Here is a 20,486-nt window from a genome sequence, read left to right on the forward strand (position 1 = left end):
CAAGATCAGGGCTTTGATGACTTAACTCCCAAAAATCTGGGTTTGAATCCCTGTTTATGTTTAGTGCTTAATTAAGTTGCCACCTCTTTTTTTCCTCACAGGCTGGGGAGAATATTGGAAGAACATTTTATTTTTGAGTTTTTTTGTTTGTTCGTTTTTGTTTTCTTTTTTGCTCTGTAATGTCTTTTATTTATTGGTGTTTGGAAATAATAAAAAGATTAAACTGGGAAATAGAACGTGATGGGATCTGAGCTAGTGGTGACCGACCAAGAGAGAGTTCTTGGGGCTGTGGTGAAGAGCTCAATGAAAATGTCAACGCAGTATGAGGCCACTGTAAGGAAAGAAAAAGAAAAAAGTTAACTCCATGTTAGCCATACTTAGAAAAGTAATTGGGGGGAAAAGGGCCAGTATCATACTGCCTTTATACAAATCTATGGTGTGACCACACTTAGAATACGGTGTACAGGTCTGGTCACCACACCTAAAAATGATATTGTAGAGCTGGAAAAATTGCAAAAAAGGGAAACTAAAATGATTAAGGGGATGGAGCACCTCCCCTACGAGGGAAAGTTACAACAGCTGGGACTGTAGAGGTATACAAAATTATGCATGGTACGGAGGAGATGGACACGGAAACATTTTTTTCCTCCCTCTCTCATAATACTAGAAACCAGAGTCATCCCATGAAGCTGATTAGTGGGACATTCAGGACAGATAAAAGGAAAGACTTCTTCACATAGCACATAGCTAAACTATGGAATTTGCTGTAGTGATGGCCACCAATTTGGATGGCTTAAAAAGGGGGTTCCTGGAGGAGAAGGCTCTCAATGGCTACTAGTCCTGATGGCTATGTGCTACCTCCAGTATTAGATGAAGTCTGCCTATGTACACAAGTTACTGTGGAACATGGGTGGGAGGGTGCTGTTGCACTCATGTCTTGCTTGTGGGTCTCCCATTGACAGCTCATCAACCACTTTGTGAACAGAACGCTGGGCTAGATGGACTTTTGGTCTGACCCAGCGGGGTTCTTCTTGTGTTCTTAAGTTAAGCTGACAGAGCCACTGGCCTATGGTCACCCAGTGAGCTTCTTGGTTGAGCAGGGATCTGAACCTCCTCTTTGGACAATAACCAGAGTCAGACATAAGGTGGCTATTTATGAACCGCCAAAAAGAGGACAGTGATTTGCATAACATTGAAATATGGTCAGTTAGAATTAATCATTATAATTTCAGCAGAAAGTTTGTACATCTCACCATAGTGTTGAAGACAATAATGGCAACCTGTATGTCCACCTGTCCAGGTGATCACTGATGATGGGCAACAGGTCCTATGGCTCTTCATCCTTAAAGAAGAATGGGGCAGGATGGTGTGCGGTCCTCTGGCAGCCCTTCAAATAGAGGCTGTCCAGTATATTAAAAAAATGACACTTGGCTTCTGCAAGGTCTCTGCATCCTGGGCCTTCAGGCCACACCTTGAGAAGGCCACAAAGAGGAGCTCAGAGTGGACAAGAGACGGGGGGGGGGAGAAATGACCCTGAGCAGAACGACCATCCCTTAGGCAGCAATGGGGAGTGTGCAAAAGGATGGGCTGGTAGGAAGAGGGGGAAGGAAGCACCAGAGAAGCCCCGAGAGAGCAATGAGCTCAAGAGCTCAGGAGAGAAGGAGGCACAGGCAGCTGCATGTAAGACAGTCCTTGCTCCTGGGAGCCACCATGAGAGATTTGCCTTCTCTTCCATAAATTTCCATGTCTCGGGTCTGCTTGGGATCTATTTCAGGGATGGGAAAGAGAACAAGCATGTTGTGGTTGCCTAGCAACCCGTGTGTGTGTGTGTGTGTGTGTGTGTGTGTGTGTGTGTGTGTGTGAATTCTTTATCTTTTCCCCGCCCTCCCTGGCGAAGGCCGCAGGTGGATCTTCAGCTTGTAGGCAGAGGCAACAGGCACCCATCTGGGCAGAGAGAAGAAACGCCTTCAGGGCAGGGCAGGACCTGGGGCACAAGGGATTAATGCTGTGCAGCACTGAAAGGAAAGGTGGAGATGGGGCAGTGGAGGTGGCTGCGATGCCAGTGGGGCAGTAAATCCACTCTGGGTTTTTGCTCTGATGCATCTGCACCTTGGATAGCTCCTTTAGAATTCTGACCGGTTCTGACTGAAACCTGGAGCGGATTCACTGCCCCACTGACATTGGAGCCACCAGCCTCCACTGAGATGGGACGCTCTCCCCTGGTGTCTCCCCGTTCTTCCTGCCCCCTTCCCGGATCTCACAGCTCCCTTTCCTCCCCAACCCACATCTGTAGCTGCCAGCAACCCTAACATGGCTGACGATAGGTTGCAGGTCCCTGTTCGTGAGCCATTAATGCCTTTTGAGGAATAAATGAGACCCATTCTCCCTGCCTCTTGGCTTCTGGGATTATGCAAAATGCACGCACACAAAATATGATTTGCAGACAGCCTGATCTTGATTCAAATACTTGCTGGCATTTACTCTATGCTAGCCCTTTCGTATGTCTGCCTTTACTGTTTCTCTGCCAGAGCTAAAAATAGACACATGCGCAGAGAGAGAGAGAGAGAGAGAAAGAGAGAGAGAGTGAGAGAGAGATTTCACAAGACATGAACAGGCAGAATCAGGGAGAAATCACTTCTAAGGCAGTACAAGCGTCGATAGAGGCAGCTACGGTTCCTGTTTTCACACAGAGCTCCCATCACCAGCTCTGCAAACTGGGCTGTCAAGTCCGTCTGGCCGCGCTTCCAGCTCCCATTTGATCTCCTGCTTCTGGCTCTAAGCAGACGGCGTTTCCGCAGCAGTGGCAACAGAAGGAGGCACTCCAGGCAGCCAGGCAGGCATGTGTGTACACACCCAAGCAAGCATCTTTGTCCGATGTCAGACGCGGGCGCCTTTTCCTGCGATGCGCACAGGGTTCCTCCCACAGGCTCCATGATTCTCTGCCCTAGGGGTTTTTTTTTCCGTTGTGAAAATCACAGAATCATAGAATAGCAGAGTTGGAAGGGGCCTACAAGGCCATCGAGTCCAACCCCCTGCACAGTCTGCACAGTCTGGCAGTGATCTGGTTTGTGTCTTGGGTAGAAGAAAGCGATATTGCCTTCCCAGGTCCCCCTCCTCCTAGGCAGCTCAATGGTTCTCCCAGCCTTGACCTGACTATAAATATGTCCAGAGCCGTGTCTTCAGAGTGCTGAGCGGGTGCTGCCTCACACCCAAACCCCACAATTTTACTCAGCCGTGGTGGCGTTGGGTAATCCCGATGCCGAGGAGGGAGCGTGGGGTTTCCGGCAGCCATGTGGGTATCAAAGCCGCCCCCACCGCCCTCTTTCTGGGAGAAGGCGACCAATCCCCAGTCACCTTCCATCAGGATCGCCTCCACGATTGGCCCTGGATTGGCCCCAAAGCAATAGCTGATGGCAGAAGAGCCATACTGACCTTGCTCCCAATGAAAAAGTTGGGGTGAGTCCCCTCGGGGCCAGCGAGCACCCAAGAACAGCCCACCCTCATTGCCCTTCCCACCGGCTGTCAAGCCCTCATGATCTCCTTCCTGGCAAGGAAGGAGGACATGATGAGGCTTTGTACTCCGTTTGGTACACGGAGCTGCCACTGCCGTGTACCAAACATGAGGAAGGGCTTGAACGGGTGTTATACAGGCGCAATTTGTGAGTAGACAAACACACGGACATATGGTCTGCTTTTCTTGAAACCTATGCATAACTCTCTCCTCACACACCCCTTTTTTTAATGAATGCTATATCTGATGGGAAATGATGATATTCCTATATATGTAATGTTTCTTTGTTTTTCTTCTTACATGATGTATTTTTGTTTCGTTTTGTTAATATTCACAATAAAAAGAATTGAATTTTTTTAAAAAAAAAACATGAGGAAGGGCTCCTTTATGCAACATTCCCTTCCCGAAAGAGGCCACCGCACCATTTTTGCACAAAATGGCATCGGCTCGCAAAGAGGGTGGACGGCCCCCTGCAGCCTCATTGGACGCTCGTTGAGCTGCCGAGAAAGTTGCGCAATGCTGCAAGCAGGGGTTGGTGGGGGCTCAGTGAGTGAGTAATGAGTCTCTCTCTCTCTCTCTCTCTCTCTCTCTCTCTCTCACACACACACACACACACACACACACACACACACACACACACACACACAAACCCTGTGGGTCTTCCTACCATATGGGTGTCTCGTGCCCCTTTTGACGGAGCCATCAGCCTCCTCCAGTGGAAGGCTATGCCAGTAGAACGTTGTTAAGACAAGCCTACGTTCTTTGGGGATTAAATGGGTGATCATGTTTAGATTGTCACCAGATTTAACTCATTTTAAGAAAAGAAAAAATCTGAGATGAGAAATTTTCAGTGAAATTCTCGTGGGTGAGGTATATGTTGGCCACATCTGAATCACCAAAAAAGAAGAAGAAGAGCATCACCAAAATACTAAATTTCAGGTGTCTAGTCTTGGCTCTACAGCACTGAAGGATAGGTGGACAGACAGTCACATCCTCTTTTATTAACATAGATTTGTTTCTCTCTGATCTCACTAACTCGTAGAATCATAGAATCATAGATAACTAGAATTGGAATGGGTCTATAAGGCCATCGAGTCCAATCCTCTGCTCAATGCAGGAATCCACCTTAAAGCATCCCTGACAGAGGGTTGTCCAGCTGTCTCTTGAATGCCTCTACTATGGGAGAGCCCACAACCTCCCTAGGTAACTTGTTCCATTGTCGTACTGCTCTAACAGTCAGGAAGTTTTTCCTGATGTCCAGACAGAATCTGGTTTCCTGTCACTTGAGCCCGTTATTCCGTGTCCTGCACTCTGGGAGGATCGAGAAGAGATTCTGGACCTCCTCTGTGTGACAACCTTTTAAGTATTTGAAGAGTGCTATCATGTCTCCCCTCAGCCTTCTCTTCTCCAGGCTAAACATGCCCAATTCTTTCAGTCTCTCTTCACAGGGCTTTGTTTCCAGACCCCTGATCATCCTGGTTGCCCTCCTCTGAACACGCTCCAGCTTGTCTGCATCCTTCTTGAAGTGTGGTGCCTAGAACAGGGCACAGTACTCTAGATGAGGCCTAACCAGGGCCGAATAAAGGGGAACCAGTACCTCATGCGATTTGGAAGCTATACTTCTGTTAATGCATCCCAAAATAGCATTTGCTTTTTTTGCAGCCAGATTGCACTGTTGGCTCATCTTCAGCTTGTGATCTGCAACAATTCCAAGATCCTTCTCACTTGTAGTATTGCTGAGCCAAGTATCCCCCATCTTGTAACTGTGCATTTTGGTTTCTTTTTCCTTGGTGTAGAACTTGGCATTTATCCCTGTTAAATTTCTTTCTGCTGTTTTCTCTAACTGTCTTTACCACTTAAGTCTAACCCTAACTCTGGCCTCTAATTACTCGCACACTCTCTCCATCCTAACTCAACTGACTCACTTTGAACTCTGTCTCCCGCTTGACTCTGACTTTCTCAACCAACTCTCGCTCCACCCATCACCCTATCGGCTCTCCCCTGCTGTCAATCACTCCTGTGCTCTTTCTTCTCTTACAGTTGTCCTTTGCTAAATCAATCCCAGACTGTTGCAAGATCTTAATCTCCAGCCAAATTACAGCGTTGCATGCATCCCCCATTAGCTTCGATGGATTTTTAAGAACTTCCTCTAGGTCTGCGTTTTGCCCACAGGATACAGGCAGAGTGTGGCTTGCAGGGGAATTCATTGCTTTATATGGAAGGCATCACCAAACAGCAGAACAGACCAAAGAAGGGAAAACCTCACAACAAGGGGGAGGAGGAAAATGGAAAGAGAGGGCAATAATATACAATGCCTTTTACACAATTATTGCATAGCTTAATTCATTAGGGGTTTCCCCCCTTTAATGAAATATATTCAGCTGCACCACTAATACCATTTGGATGAGGCTTCTGATTACAAGACTGTAATACAATTAAATTGGGGGGGGGGATAGTTTTTAAAAATGAAAAGGTCCACGCTAGCTCCATCTTTCTAAAGAATTTCCACTGCTTGGTTTCCCTGGCAACTGAGGAGCGCGCACATGTTGGCTAAACTCTGGACTACTTACCATCAGGCAAGAGAAAGCTGTGCTCCCAATATTTGAATGTGTGTGTGTGTGTGTGTGTGTGTGTTTGCTTAGTTTTCTATTTTATTTTTTACTGTTACCAGTTGGAGACTTCAGAATTGCTACAGTGCAACTTACTAAAAATGACCTTCATTCTGTGTACACTTTGTCTTCAGGGGTTTGGTGGGCTAGCTCTCACATATGTGTATGTAACTTCATCTCCCATCACTTGGTGAGAAGTAGCAGAAGGAGTGAACCATTTGCATTGAAGACTACTGGCCCTGATCCTCTTCCCATTGAGTGTAGAGAAGCTATTAATGGGAGACTAGTTCCTCCCCCCATGTGGATGGATATGCTAGGGGCGTTGGAGAAATCCACAGTGGAACCAAATCAATTCAATTTTTCAGGAATCCAATCCCGATTCCACAGTGAACTGGCTTTCCCCACAATCAGGCAGAGTCCACGGACTTGTAGACTGCTCTCCTAACCTTCGAAAATTTTGCGCAAATTTCATTGTAGTAAAATATGCATTTTAGAACAAAAAATGGTCAAAAGGCTAAAGTGTGAAAATGCACCTTTTGTGAATTTGCACCTTTTGGGGGAATTTGTGCATGCACGAATTTGTGCAAATTCACCTTTACACAAATTCAGAAATGGGGGGAAAATCTGATCCAATCAATGGGAAGACAATGGAACTTAAGTTGCCTGACGATCTGTGGAACACAGAACAGATTTTACACAATCCCTACATCCCAAGTATGGATGCATTTTCTCACTGCTTGGAAGACCATCTAAATATTCATGTATCCAATTTATGCCCACAATTCCCAATCCATCAAGTGCAAGTTGCCACCAATTATGGAATGGTTTCCCCAACAAGGCCCCACCTGAAACCAACATCATTATCTTTTTGGTGCCAGATTAAGACCTTTCTCTTTTCTCAGACATTTGGCAGCATACGATGAGTTTTTAAGCAGATCCTGGATTGTCCTTGACTGATTTTTTTAATATGTTGTCTATACGTGTGCTGTCTGTTTATATCTTTTTATGTTTATGTAAATAGTTTTACACTTTGTATCATGTATTTTAATTTTTGTAAACTGCCCAGGGAGCTTTGGCTATGGGGTGGTACAGAATTGATGATAATAATAATAATAATAATAATAATAATAATAATAATAATAATAATCCTGCTGACAAATGTTTTGACTGGATTTTGGTGATTGGATCTGAGATTCTATCCAATTACATGCAAGTTGTATGTGCGGTAATGGGTCTTTTGGCTATGTTGGTAGTTGGATGTGCAAGTCATTATATTTATTTACAAAATGTCTGCAATTCACCCAAAGAGACTTAGGGCCTTGCTAGATGAGGTCTTAGCGCACTGTGAGGCCCGGTTTCCCTGCTGTGCATCCAGATGACGCACAGGGGAATCTGGGGTCAGGCCGTGCTGAGACCTCATTTGAACCACCATAAGCGAAGTCGCTTATGGTGCTGCTTTTCCGCAGCCCCGGCCTGAGGCCGGGGCTGTGGAATGTCTCACACGGTCCATGGCTTTTTGCAGCTACTCGCTTACTCGCGAGTATTTATTTATTTATTACATTTCTATACTGCCCAACAGCCGGAGCTCTCTGGGCGGTTCACAAAAATTAAAACCATTCGAAGTAGCCAGGAAAAGCCATGGACTGGGCACAGCGCTCATACGAGCACTGTGCCCATTGGGCCGGGGAGGATCCTGGGGGGGGGGAGATAGGAGGGAAGGCTGGACCGGCAGGAGAGGGGGATGGCGGAGGGCGGCACAGACATCAGGGACGGGGAAGGATGGCGGAGGGTGGCACAGACATCGGGGATGGGGAGGGATGGCGGAGGGTGGCACAGACATCGGGGATGGGGAGGTATGGCAGAGGGTGGCACAGACATCGGGGTGGGGAAAGAGTGGGCAGGGGGCATGGGGGGATCAGGAGCGGGTGGGGGGCTTAATTAAAAAAAACCCACTTACCTTGTCTGGAGTCTTCGGGGCGCACGTGGCCCCTTTAACACTAAAAAAAAAATGGCTGATGCTGCAGGGCTTCCAGAGTCCCTGCGCGTCGTGCGTGTAGGAGGCGGGGCGGCACGCGCTAAAGTTAGTGCGCTGTCGCCCCGCCTCCCTGCCGGCTTATCCGGCATAGTCTAGCAAGGCCCAACACAGTATAGAATCATAAAGTTGGAAGGGGCTATTTAGGCCATCAGGTCCAGCCCTCTGCTCAGTGCAACAATCCAGATGCTTTGAACAGTGCAGCAATCCAGTCTTTATTTGAATACCTTCCACGATGGAGAGCCCACCATCTCCCCAGGCAGGCCCGGTGCTGCCATAGAGGCAACTCAGGCGGCGGCCTACAGCGCCAAGCAAACAAGGGCGCTGAACAGTGTACCCGGAAGCTGCTCTCCTAGAGCGGCTTCCGGGCGCGCTGTTCCAAAGCCACCGCCCCGGCTGCCAGCCAACCCCAGCGTCCTGGCTCCTTCGAAGCCAGGACGCTGGGGTTGGAGGCAGAGGCTTCAGTACGGCGCGCCCGGAAGCCACTTCCGGGCGCGCCGCTTCAAAGCCTCCGCCCTGCCCCCCAACCCCAGTGTCCTGGCTTCAAAGCCGGGAGCGGGAGGGAGCAGGCGGGGAGCGAGCGAGCAAGTGGGGAGCCAGAGCCGGAGCGGTGAGTGAGCGAGTGAGCGAGCAGGCGCGGCGGGGAGCCGGAGTGGTGGGCAAGCGAGGGGGGAGCCAGAGCAGTCAGTGAGTGGGTGGGTGGGTGGGTGGGTGGGCATGGTGAGCGGGCAGGCAGGAGGGCGGGGGCAGCGGGCGGGCGGTAAATGAGTGAGTGAGCGAGCAGGCGAGCAGGCGAGGGGGGGCTAGCAGTGGGTGAGCGGGGGGAGCGAGTGGGCGGGGGGTAGCAGTGAGCGAGTGAGCGGGCGGGCGGGGCGAGCGAGGGGGGGTGGTGAGTGAGCGAGCGGGGGGGTGGGGCGGAGGCTTCAGAACGCGCCTGCCTAGGGCACAATATACTCTGGCGCCGGCCCTGTGCCCAGGGACTTGGTTGTATTGTCTGACTGCTTTGCCCATTAGGAATTTTTGCCTGATGTTCAACTGAGATCTGCCTTCCTGAAACGTAAGCCAATTATTTCATGTCCTACAGTCTTGGATGCTAGACAACAATTTGCAGCCCTCTTCTGAGTGACAACCCTTTAGGTACTTGAAAACTGCTATCAAATATACCTATTTCCTTTCATCTTTCCTTGTTGGGCTTGGATTCTAGTCCCCTGGTCATCATTCCTGCTTTTCTCTGAACTTTCCAATTTCTCTGAATTCTTCTGATCTTAAAGCCTCAATGAAATCCATTGCAATAAAAATTCAGACCCACAATGGACCCAACAGAACTGACTGGGAATCTACTGATCAGCCCGGGAACTCCCTGTGACATGTCACTATGGATGAGCAGAGGGATGAGGGAGTCCACTTTGGGGGCTCATCTACACCAAGCAGGATATCCCACTATGAAAGTGGTATGAAAGTGGTATATAAAAGGCAGGAGTCACATGACTGCTTTATAGCAGTATTGAAGTGCACTGACAACCGTTGGGGCCCATTGACACAGACCATATAATGCTTCCATACTGCTTTCATAGTGCAATCTCCTGCTTGATGTAGATTAGGCTTTTATGATCTTTAACAATCCTTCAGTTGTGTTTATTTTATCTAATACCACAGGAAGGGTTTCTAAGGAAACATCTTGCCCTTCTTGATGGGAGAAGGAACAGGCTAAAGAGAAGAGAAACTGCAGAAGAGAAGAAAAAAAAGAGGAACAAGCCAGCAAAGAATAGTCCAGCCTGGAAGAACAATAGAGGCTGTGCAGTCTTGAGTACAATTGGTTCCAGAATAGATATATTCCCACTCGTCTAGACAACTGAATCACCTTCATGTTTTTCCTCCATTCCAATCCCTTTCCTTGGTGTCTCGTGTCCTTTTAGATGGTAAGCCTAAGAGTAGGATAAAAAAGGCATTTAATTAACCAATAGCTAACTTTGTTTATTTGATTTATATACCATTCTTCTTCAAAAAAAGTCTTGGATGATTAAAAGGACCACTAAAATCAAGATATCAAAATCACAAATATATCATACAATAAAACCATCAACACATTCCACCGAAAAACAAAACGGGCACTTCTCAGTGTCCCCAAAGTCTGCAGAAATTAAAGCTCTGTTGTTATTTAGGTACCCAAGAGTAGGGGATAACTGAAACTCTGTTGGAAGGGAATTCCATAGGTGGGATGCAGCCACTTAGGAAGCCCTGCCATGTATGAGAGCCCCACAGGCCAAATTCCTCAAGGGCATCACAAGCAAAGCCTGTCCAGCTATTCTTAAATTCTGGGTTGATTTCAAATTCCAGGTTGGATTGATGAAGGGGAGATGTCCCAAAACAGCCAAGAGAAACAGCCAGTGATGTGTAGTGGCTTAGGAAGTTGAGGCTGGTGGCTCCAATGTCACTGGGGTGGTAAATCGACTTTGGGCTTCAGGCAGAACCAGGCAGAACTGTAAAGGAGCTCTCCAAGGTCTGGAGCACCAAGGATAGCTCCTTTGGAGTTCTGATCTGCCACACAGAGGGGATTCACTGTCCTATAGACATCGGAGTCACCTGCCTCTACTGGGTTTAGGAGACTGAACCAGACAGTCCTCAGTTCATATCCTCATTCAGCCACAAGGCATGCCATGTGATCTTGTATTTCAGCCTGACTTCCCTCACCAGGTTGCTGTATGATCCTTAGAGAAAGGAAAGGATTAAAACACTAATCAATCAATCAATCAATCAATATTTCAAGAATGCAAGGCATGCATATTTTTGATCAGTGGGTATATTGAGAATGAATTTTGTAAGCCAGGATATTTGGGGGGGGAGGGGGCAAGCAGTTAATAAGGCCCTGAATATTTGCAGATGCAATTACTGCCCCTGGACAGCGTCTCCTGCTCCAGTGTTTATCTGACCTGTGACCTTGTGCTCTCTGTATTGAGAACACTGCCCGTGCAAACGTTTTTGCAATTACATCTAGGTGGAACTTCACAGCTGCTCACTTCTAGAGCCACATGGCTGGAGTAGGCCTTCATTGCTGCCGTTCATCCCTGCCACTTCCTCCCAAGTATGGGACACCTCCTTGAACACTCCTCAGTCCCCAATTGCTGGATTACTAAATTGGGATTCGATTGTTGGTTGGTTAGTTCATTACTTTTATGTCCCACCAGTTACATCCAAGCAACTCCCGACACTGCATACACTTTTCCATCTCCCACTCCACCCTGTCATGTTAACCTCCCAACAACTATATGTAGTAGATTAGTCTGAGAGATGTAGATTTGCTCAAGGTCGAACTGTGGTCTTAGTGATGGAGGATTTTGTTTTTGTTCACAAAACTTGTGAACATGCCCCGTTTGAAGCCGCCAATGTAAGCACGCGCATGCGTCCATTGACAATGATCACAAATGGCCTGACATCTGCTTGCGTTCAATGAGGGGCTTTGCTAGACCTACCGGCTAATCTGTGCGGGAAGAGCGGCGAGCCCGTGCTACAAGCAGCACAGGTTGTCGCGCCTTGCTAGACGTGGACACGAGGGGGGAAAGCAACGCCCCGTCGCATCCGCCATTTTTAAATTATTTTTTAAAGGGGCCGGATGCAGGAACACTCCTGCTTAGGTAAGGCCCTTTTTTAAAAACAACAACAACAACCCTTCTCCCCGCTCCCCACCCTGGCAATGAGCCCCCCTCTCCCACCGGCTTCATTTTTCCCCCATCCCTGCCAGCTCCGTCGCCCGCCAGCCCCACCAGCTCTGTCGCCTGCCCGTCAGCCCCCTTCCCCCCTGCCTCCGATCTTCCCCCCCACCTCCCCCGGGCTCTGATCTTCCCCCCTCTCCTGCTGGCTTCGTTTCCCCCACACACACCTCCCCCGGGCTCCGCCGCTTGTCCCGGCTACTCACAAGTAAGCGCAGTAGCCGGGAAAAGTAGTGGAATGAGCTAGATGCCTGCAGTCTCGGGTTCAGCCCGAGGCCGTGGTTAATACCGGGCCAAAAGAGGTTCCCGTTAGCCTGGGCCAAAGGAGGTTTCAGCCCTGCCTGAGCCCAGGATCCCCTATGTGTCATCTGGACACACAGAGGTGAGCCCGGGGTCAGCCCGGGCTGAAACCTCCGTCTAGCAAAGCCCTTCCTCTGCAAACTGAAAGCCCTTCTTTAGCCTATGGAGGAAATCTGCGCACATTTCACATCCCATCACTGCTCAGTTTGCACATTTTCCACATTTGTGCAGAGCAAGCAGCGAACAGAAACATAAACAGGAATCAGACATGAGACAAGCAGCGAGCTCACATTGGTTCATCCATCCCTACCTTCTGCTCTGTGGGGGTTTGAACCTGAATTGCCCCCCCACCCCATCATAGCCCAGTATTGCAGCCCAGTGATCTTCACTACTTTTCACACAGGAGCCACTTGGACCTGATGTACCATCACCAAGGTCACTTGGAGGCTTTCCTGGGTTGTTGGGGGCTCCTTCTTCCCCATCCTGGTCCAGAGGTGATGCTACAGACTGGACTGTTCTCCTCCATATCCTCCAAGCAAGGCTTCAGTCAGTCACTCGTCAAGTCACCAGGCAAGCCAATTCTGATCGTCTCTCTTGGTCCTTGGAATGGATGTTTTCCTCACCACTGCGAGAGTGCTCGTCTCTACGCAGTGATACAAAATCTCGCAGTGCACGTCCACGTGCATTCTGTCTCTGTGTTGTGCACCTCTGCATACATCAGAGCCCTGCTGGATCAGACTAAGGGTCCATCTAGTCCAGGACTCTGTTCACACAGTGACCAAGAACCCCCAAGCAGGACACAAGTGCAACAGCACCCTCCCAACCATGTTCCCCAGCAACTGGTGCAGGAGCAGAATTCAAATTTCCCCTCCTGAGCAATGTACCACTGCAGCTAACCAATCATGTTGCACTTTGCCTCCTGGACTTCCCTCCCAAAGCTAATTGGTCGATTCCACCTGCATTCTCCTCTCCCCACCCCTTCCCATAGTTGATGAGCAGCAGGTCTCCCAACTCCCCACCTCTGAATCCCCTTCTGGTTGCCCAGAGCACAGCAGCCAGCCCACCGCTAAAACAAACAACAAAGCAAAGCTAGAGAGCCCCTGCGGAGAGGGAGTGTCTACTGCAAAAAGAGAGAGCATGAATGAGAGAGGGAGACAGCCACACCTGAGGCAGCTGCCACTGGCCTTCAGGCCATGTGGTGAAGCACATGGCTCAAGCCATTAAACCACGCTGGCTATTATCTCTTCACTGCTCTGCAGCCCCCCTGGCTGCCCACACATCCTGATCTGAAAAATCCTGTGGGAAAGGTGACTTTGTGATGTGCCCCCTCCCTGGGCTTGAATTGACGTGTGGGCAGCTAGGGAAGAAGCAGACCACTGGAGAGAGAATTGTACAATGAAAGACAGAACATTCACCCGCACACGACTGTGAGAAATTCACCGGAATGTTTTTCTCTTTGGAGTTTTCTTTCAAACAATTCCTTTTCTATAACATTGAATGAGAATGGTCAAAAGGTGTGAGGCGTGTTGTTGTTGTTTTTGACTGAGTACTAATCAGTTTCTCATAAGCAACAGTGTCTCTGATGGAGCTCCTTTGTCACCCTTGGCAGCTCAAAACTTCAGACTTCGGTCTCCTTCCACAGGCACTTTCTCTATTCCCCACAGCCCAAGCAGGTGAAGTGTATTCAGTAGCTAGTAGTCACCAGCCATCAAAGACCCTCAGTAAGCCATGACTATCACAAGACCTTCCCTGTCAAAGGAGCCCTTGTGAAGAGTCTTCATGGCCACTCTGGCTGATCTCCCTGCCGTCCCCTCCTTTAGAAAGAGTATGTTGGGTCATGTGCACCGGCCATTCTGCACTTGACCTCCCTCACATCACAAGGTCAAGACCTATTGTGGATTCAAATCCTGATGCAATGTATTGGACAATGTTTTTTGCATTGTCATTTCTCAGGAAAGAAGGTACCCTCAGCCATGCCTCACCAAGAACAAAAGATTACCTCACGTATGCTTTGGCGGGCTGTACCCAACATCAGGAGATTTTCACTTATATTTTTTTTTAAAAAAAAAAAAAAGAAGAGGGGGGGAAGCTGTTTCATAACAGAGGACTCTAGATTGCAGATTTTCATTCTGTTCCTCTTTTACAGTTTCGGTTTGTTTGGAGCACGGAGGCGGTGAATGTTTCTTTGAAACATCCTGTCTGTTTGTGAGTCCAAATGCCTAAATCTCAGTTTTGAGGCTTAGACTCAGCCATAAGCCTCATAAGCTAGGCGTGCCATGCAAAGTTAGGGTCAGCCAGAGAGGTGGCAGGGATCACGGACTCTTGTTCATTCGGAAATGAGCGACGTCAGAATTTCTGAGAGAAAAATAAAACAAACACGGGAAACCACACCCCAGGTCCGGAGTGGCAAAATAAAGCCCTACGGCAACCGATGCAAACTTCCTGTGGCAGTGGTGCAGCTAGAAGTCAAGCTCTGCAGGGGAGGCAAAAGACCAGCCAGAAAGAAGCAAGGGATGGAAACAGTGGCCCAAACAGGCCCGTATCAACACATGGGCTGACATGGAGGCCTAGTAGTGGTTAGAGTGTCGGACTGGGAGTCAGGAGATCCGGGTTCTAGTCCCCACTCAGCCATGGAAACCCACTGGGTGACTTTGGGCCAGTCACAGACTCTCAGCCCAGCCTACCTCACAGGGTTGTTGTTGTGAGGATGAAATGGAGAGGAGGAGGATTATTTATGACACCTTGGGTTCCTTGGAGGAAAAAAGGTGGGATATAAATCTGTTAACCATCTCCGTGGCATTCCCAAGCAAATGTGCCTCGCATCAGGGCGGCAGAAACAAGTCCTGTCTTATTCCCGTGATCATAATGGTGCCACGGTTGAAGTGGCTTTAAAAGGCAGAATTGCACATGCCGTGATTGTCATTGTTTAACTCGGGCTTGGCAAAGTTTTGATCAAGAAATGTAGAAGCGAGTGTAAGAACTGAAATGACCCAGGGAGGTGGAAAGAAATATTAGTTTGTTTGCTTCACAATGCAAGTAACTTACATGATCATCTAAAGCAGCCTTCCTCAACCTGGGGCGCTCCAGATGTGTTGGACTGCATCTCCCAGAATGCCCCAGCCAGCTGGCTGGGGCATTCTGGGAGTCGTAGTCCAACACATCTGGAGCGCCCCAGGTTGAGGAAGGCTGATCTAAAGGGTGGGGGTGGGGGCATGTAAGACCATTAAATCCTAGCTGCACCACTGTCTGTTGAGTTTAATGAGCCAAAGCAGCATAACAGTTAGAGTGCTGGACAGAGGCCCGGGTTCAAATCCTCCTACTCTGCTAGGAAACTCTCCTTTGCTCAACTGCTATCATTCAGCCTAACCTATTTCACATGGCTGTCATGAAGATAAGGAGAGGGGGGCTGAGCCACCCCTAGCTCTTAGGATGAAAGGCAGAATATAAAACAGTAAACAGCTGTGCCTTTTCTTATTATTTCTTAAATGTATACATTGCAATGAAGTGATCAGAATGCTTCACGAGTGGAACATTAGTGATAGCTTGAGTTTCTTCATGCTCTTCCCCCCCCCCTTTTTCTTTTTTGTGGTGGTCGCATGGGGGAAGAATGAAGGCAAATGCTCAGGACTGAAATTAACATTAACAAACAGCATTAGGTTTCAGTGTTTGGATTGAAGCACAGTTTGGACTGAAATGATCAGATCCTTTTCCTTCCAGGGCAACAACAACCTTAGTCAAGAAAATGTAACCCCAACACTGGGAGTCATTTTAATACTTCGGTTTTGCCCTGCAACTCCATTTCTTGGGTCATTATGACATCTTACTACTTGTAGTTTGACCTGCACACTAAGTCAATGTAGATAGTTAATTACATTTATGTACCACTTCGCTTACCCAAAGGAGTCCTAAAGTAATTTACAAAAGAATAATAAAAACAAATACATCCCTTTCACCACTAGGATACAATATACATATTTATTAAAATATATATTCATTAAAACCACATTTACAGAATTATCCATCTAAAAAATTACCTAAAGGACATAAAACGTCCCCTATCCAGCACAGTTTTGAACAAGAAGAATAACCAAATTATTAATGAATTAATGAATTAATATTCATTGAAAGATCCATTAAATTATATCCACTGACTTTTTTGTTCATCTTTACCAAAGATACATTTATGTGGAGAAGTTGGTCTGGGAAAGGAGGTCATGGTAGAAGTGACATGTAGGGTCAGAGCAAGGCAACCTTATAAGCAGGGCTGTGTTCTGTTTGCAAGCATTTCAAGATCACCCACGCTTGTGAGCATTCTTGATCAAATGTTCACAATGTCCCTATCCAGAACTCTCTGGAACACTTGGGGGTTTGCTAGACCTACCTTTGAATCCGGCCTTCAGGCGCAGCGAGCCTGTGCTACAATTAGCATGGGCTGTCACACCTATCCAGACGTCAGATGCGACGGGGAAAGGAAAGCCCCATCACGTCCTCCATTTTAAAAAAAAATTAAAGGGACCATGTGCGCAGGAGCGCACCAATGAAACGGTAGTCTTTTTTTTTTAAAAAAAAAAAAAGGTTCCCCGCTCCCCCTGCTCCCGATTCCCCCCTCACATTGTCTGATGCCCTCCGCTTGCCCCCCATTCGCCCGCTTGCTCGCCCACCCGCTCGCCCACTCGACCCCCCCACTCACCAGCTCGCTTGCCCCTTCTCTCACCCGTCCACTCGCTCGCCTGCTCGCCCCCTTGCTCGCCATGTCCGATGCCCCCTCCACCACCACCCTGGCCACAATCTCTTCCCCCCATATCTCCTGCCGGGTCCTGCCAGGCCTTGATTACTAATCAATAAAGCGCTTTTGAACCCTCTGTCGTTGGAATGGTGGAGTCGTGCTTAAGGGCTGTTTGGATCTCGTCCTTGGGTGAAAAGAACATTGATCTAACACGCTCTTTCCCCCCTGGCCCCCATCACTCCCCCCTCCCGCGATTCCCTCACCCCCAGCGAGTAAGCGAGCAGCCGGGAAAAGCCGCAGAACCAGCTAGACTACAAGCGGATCCGGTTATCCCAGGTCAAGGGAGGGTTTAGTCCGGCCTGACCCCGGGATCCCCTGTGCATCATCTGCACGCACACCAGGGAGCCAGGTCTGGCACCAGGCTAAACCCTCGTCTAGGAAGGCCCACAGTGATTCAATGGCAGGAATAGGAGTGTGACCGCTCCAAACTTGTAGCCACTAGGGATGTATGAGAAATTAGTTTCAGATCATTTTCGATCAGGATTTACCCAGTTTGCACCTTCCAGACTGAACACGGACCAGGATGCAATCTACTGTCCAATTCTATACATTTCTGAGCTTGCAATGTGATTCATAGAGTCCCCCCCCCCCTCCAAAAAATACTTTTTGGCAGCATGCGTCCGTTTGAAAAAAATATGCATCAAAAATGCATAGTTTTGAAAAATGCACATGAAGACACTTTAATTGATGGGAGACAAATCTGTACGTTTTAAAAAAATGTGTGCAACTGATGCATAGCTTAGGAAATATATGCACAGATACACAGATTTCCATGCAAAAAGAAAAGAAAAATACACTTGCCATCTGATATGCACTAGAACCAGAACAAGTTTCGCGATAGAATTTGGACTACATGCAGCACCCAGCCTGGTAGCCCACCAGGCAGGAAATGAGAGGGAAAAAGAGGTGGCAGAAAGAGAAAAGGGGAAGGGCTCAGTGACCCATTTCAACTTTGGCCAACACTGGCTTTGACCCTCTGAAAGAAAAAAGGATACCCACTCTTGTTGTAGAACAGGGGTGGCACACCTCAAACTCGGGGGCCAAATACAGCCTTCCTGAGTTATTCAGATGGCCACACCTCTTTCCCCTGGTCCCCCCCCATTTCCCACAACCACCAGCTGTTTAGTGGTTTCTCATTTTTTGTACACAATATACCCCTAATGTATATCTGGTCAGATATTCGTCTCCTATATGATATTAAAGGCCTGTGATCTTCTGGGTTCAGTTTGACCTAAAGCTAAAAGTTTCTAGTTTGTCTCTTAAAAAGCCTTATATATAGCTCAGTGTGATAGAGCCCGTGCTTTGCATGAGGAAGGTCCCAGGTTCGATCCCCAGCATCTCCAGGTAGGTCTAGGAAGGAATCCTGCCTGAAACCTGCCAGTCAGTGCCGACAGTACAGGGCTAAATGGACCAAGGGTCTGACTCAGTCTAAGGCAGCATCCTGTGTTCCTCTGATGCTGAAGCCAGAATTTTGTCACCAAGCAGGTTACTATTGTCTGTGTAATCAAAGACAACTTTTGCTAGGGCAACTGTTTGCAAGAGAGAGAGAGAGAGAGAGAGAGAGAGAGAGAGAGAGAGAGAGAGATTGCACCAGCTGCTCTTGCAAAAGTGGTGGTCCTATCTATAGGTGGTGAAATGTCCCAAGACATTTCCTAGGGAACTGCTTTGCTTAGTTGTTGTTACTGATAGGATTGGTTAGGAGAGTTAAGAAATATTATTATTATTATTATTTATTTATATAGCACCATCAATGTACATGGTGCTGAACAGAGTAAAACAGTAAATAGCAAGACCCTGCCGCATAGGCTTACATTCTAATATCCTTCTCTCCTTTTGAAAGGTAGTTTAATTTAAATATGGTTGTGTACGTACACATTTCTTGCTCAACGGTATGCTGACCGAGAGTGTTTGCTCATCTCTGCTGCTCTCAGAGTTGAGTAGTCGTTTCCTGGAAGCTCACAGATCTAATTTTAATGCATAACCTATGCTCAGAATAAGGGGAAGTGGGCAACGTCTTTCTCTGAATAAAGCTGACCCAGCTATATCTACTCCAGTTGAAGTCTCCTCTCTGTATCTCCGCCTTTCATAAGGAACAGACCCCGTGTTTTGATTCAGGCAGCCTGGGGGGGTGGAGGTGGGGGGCTTAGACTGCCTCCACTGCCTTTTCTAGAAGTGGGACGCCGAGGAGAATTGGTAACACCTGTGTCCCAGGAAACCTGTTTGCAGAATTTTGGGACAGACATTGTCTTATTTTGCAGCAAGACTTTGGCTTCCAGCTTTCTTTCACTTCCCTTGTTCCTCGCTTTGATTTCACACAAGTAAATATTGATTAGGAATGTTGCAACTGCCCGCCTGGGTCTGGGAGTCCAAAGGAAACCACTGCATCTGCCCCCCTCCCGGACCCAGTTGGGTGTTCGCAGCATGTTCGCAGGCCCGGTCTTTGGCTGAGTGCCCAGCAGCCATCCATCCTGGTCCAGAGTCTGCATTTTGCTTAACTACGGAAGTTCTGGACATCATGTGATTTCTCCGTCAAGTAAATGGCAGCCGTAAAGGCCTCATTTATTTATGGCCGCTATTTACGCAACGGGGAAAATGTGCCATTTCCAGAGCCTCCCTTGGTCATTGGACGCTTGCCAAGCCTCAAAAGCATCATAGAATCACAGAATAGCACTAACTCGTAGAATCATAGAATCATAGAATAGTAGAATTGGAATGGGTCTATAAGGCCATTGAGTCCAATCCTCTGCTCAATGCAGGAATCCACCTTAAAGCATCCCTGACAGATGGCTGTCCAGCTGCCTCTTGAAGGCCTCTGGTGTGGGAGAGCCCACAACCTCCCTAGGTAACTGGTTCCATTGTCGTACTGCTCTAACAGTCAGGAAGTTTTTCCTGATGTCCAGACAGAATCTGGCTTCCTGTCACTTGAGCCCGTTATTCCGTGTCCTGTACTCTGGGAGGATCGAGAAGAGATCCTGGCCCTCCTCTGTGTGACAACCTTTTAAGTAGGGATGTGCTCCGCTCCGATTAGGAGCGTAGAAGCAGTAGCGGATTGGCCTGCTCCGCCTTACCCAGAGGCGGAGTAGGAGCGGACCGCGGACCCCCTAGAAGCAAGGCGAAGAGAAGCGACCATTTTTCGGAGCTCCGAGTTCAGGCGGAGCGCTCCGGTCGCCATCTTGAAAACATTTCGCCATAGGATTGCATTGCGGCAAATAATCGCGCATAACTACGTTGTTTTTGAAGCTATCGTTCTGGAAATTCTTGTGCACAGAGAGTCGTGGATGGGGGTCATTTTGAGACCACTCTCAACTTTCTGCGTTGTCTGGGTCGCGGGCTATATTTTTTTGAAAATCGGGTCAACCGCGCGGCTCAAACTGCGTTTTCGGCTTTTCGCCCATAGGATTGCATTGAGGGAAAGAATCGGGGATAACTGGGGGGGGTTTAAGCTATCGTTCTGGAAATTCTTGTGCACAGAGAGTCGTGGATGGGGGTCATTTTGAGACCACTCTCAACTTTCTGCATCGTACGGGTTGCGGGCTATATT

This window comes from Elgaria multicarinata, chromosome 14 (genome assembly GCF_023053635.1).
Source record: "Elgaria multicarinata webbii isolate HBS135686 ecotype San Diego chromosome 14, rElgMul1.1.pri, whole genome shotgun sequence".
Taxonomy (NCBI): Eukaryota; Metazoa; Chordata; class Lepidosauria; order Squamata; family Anguidae; genus Elgaria; species Elgaria multicarinata.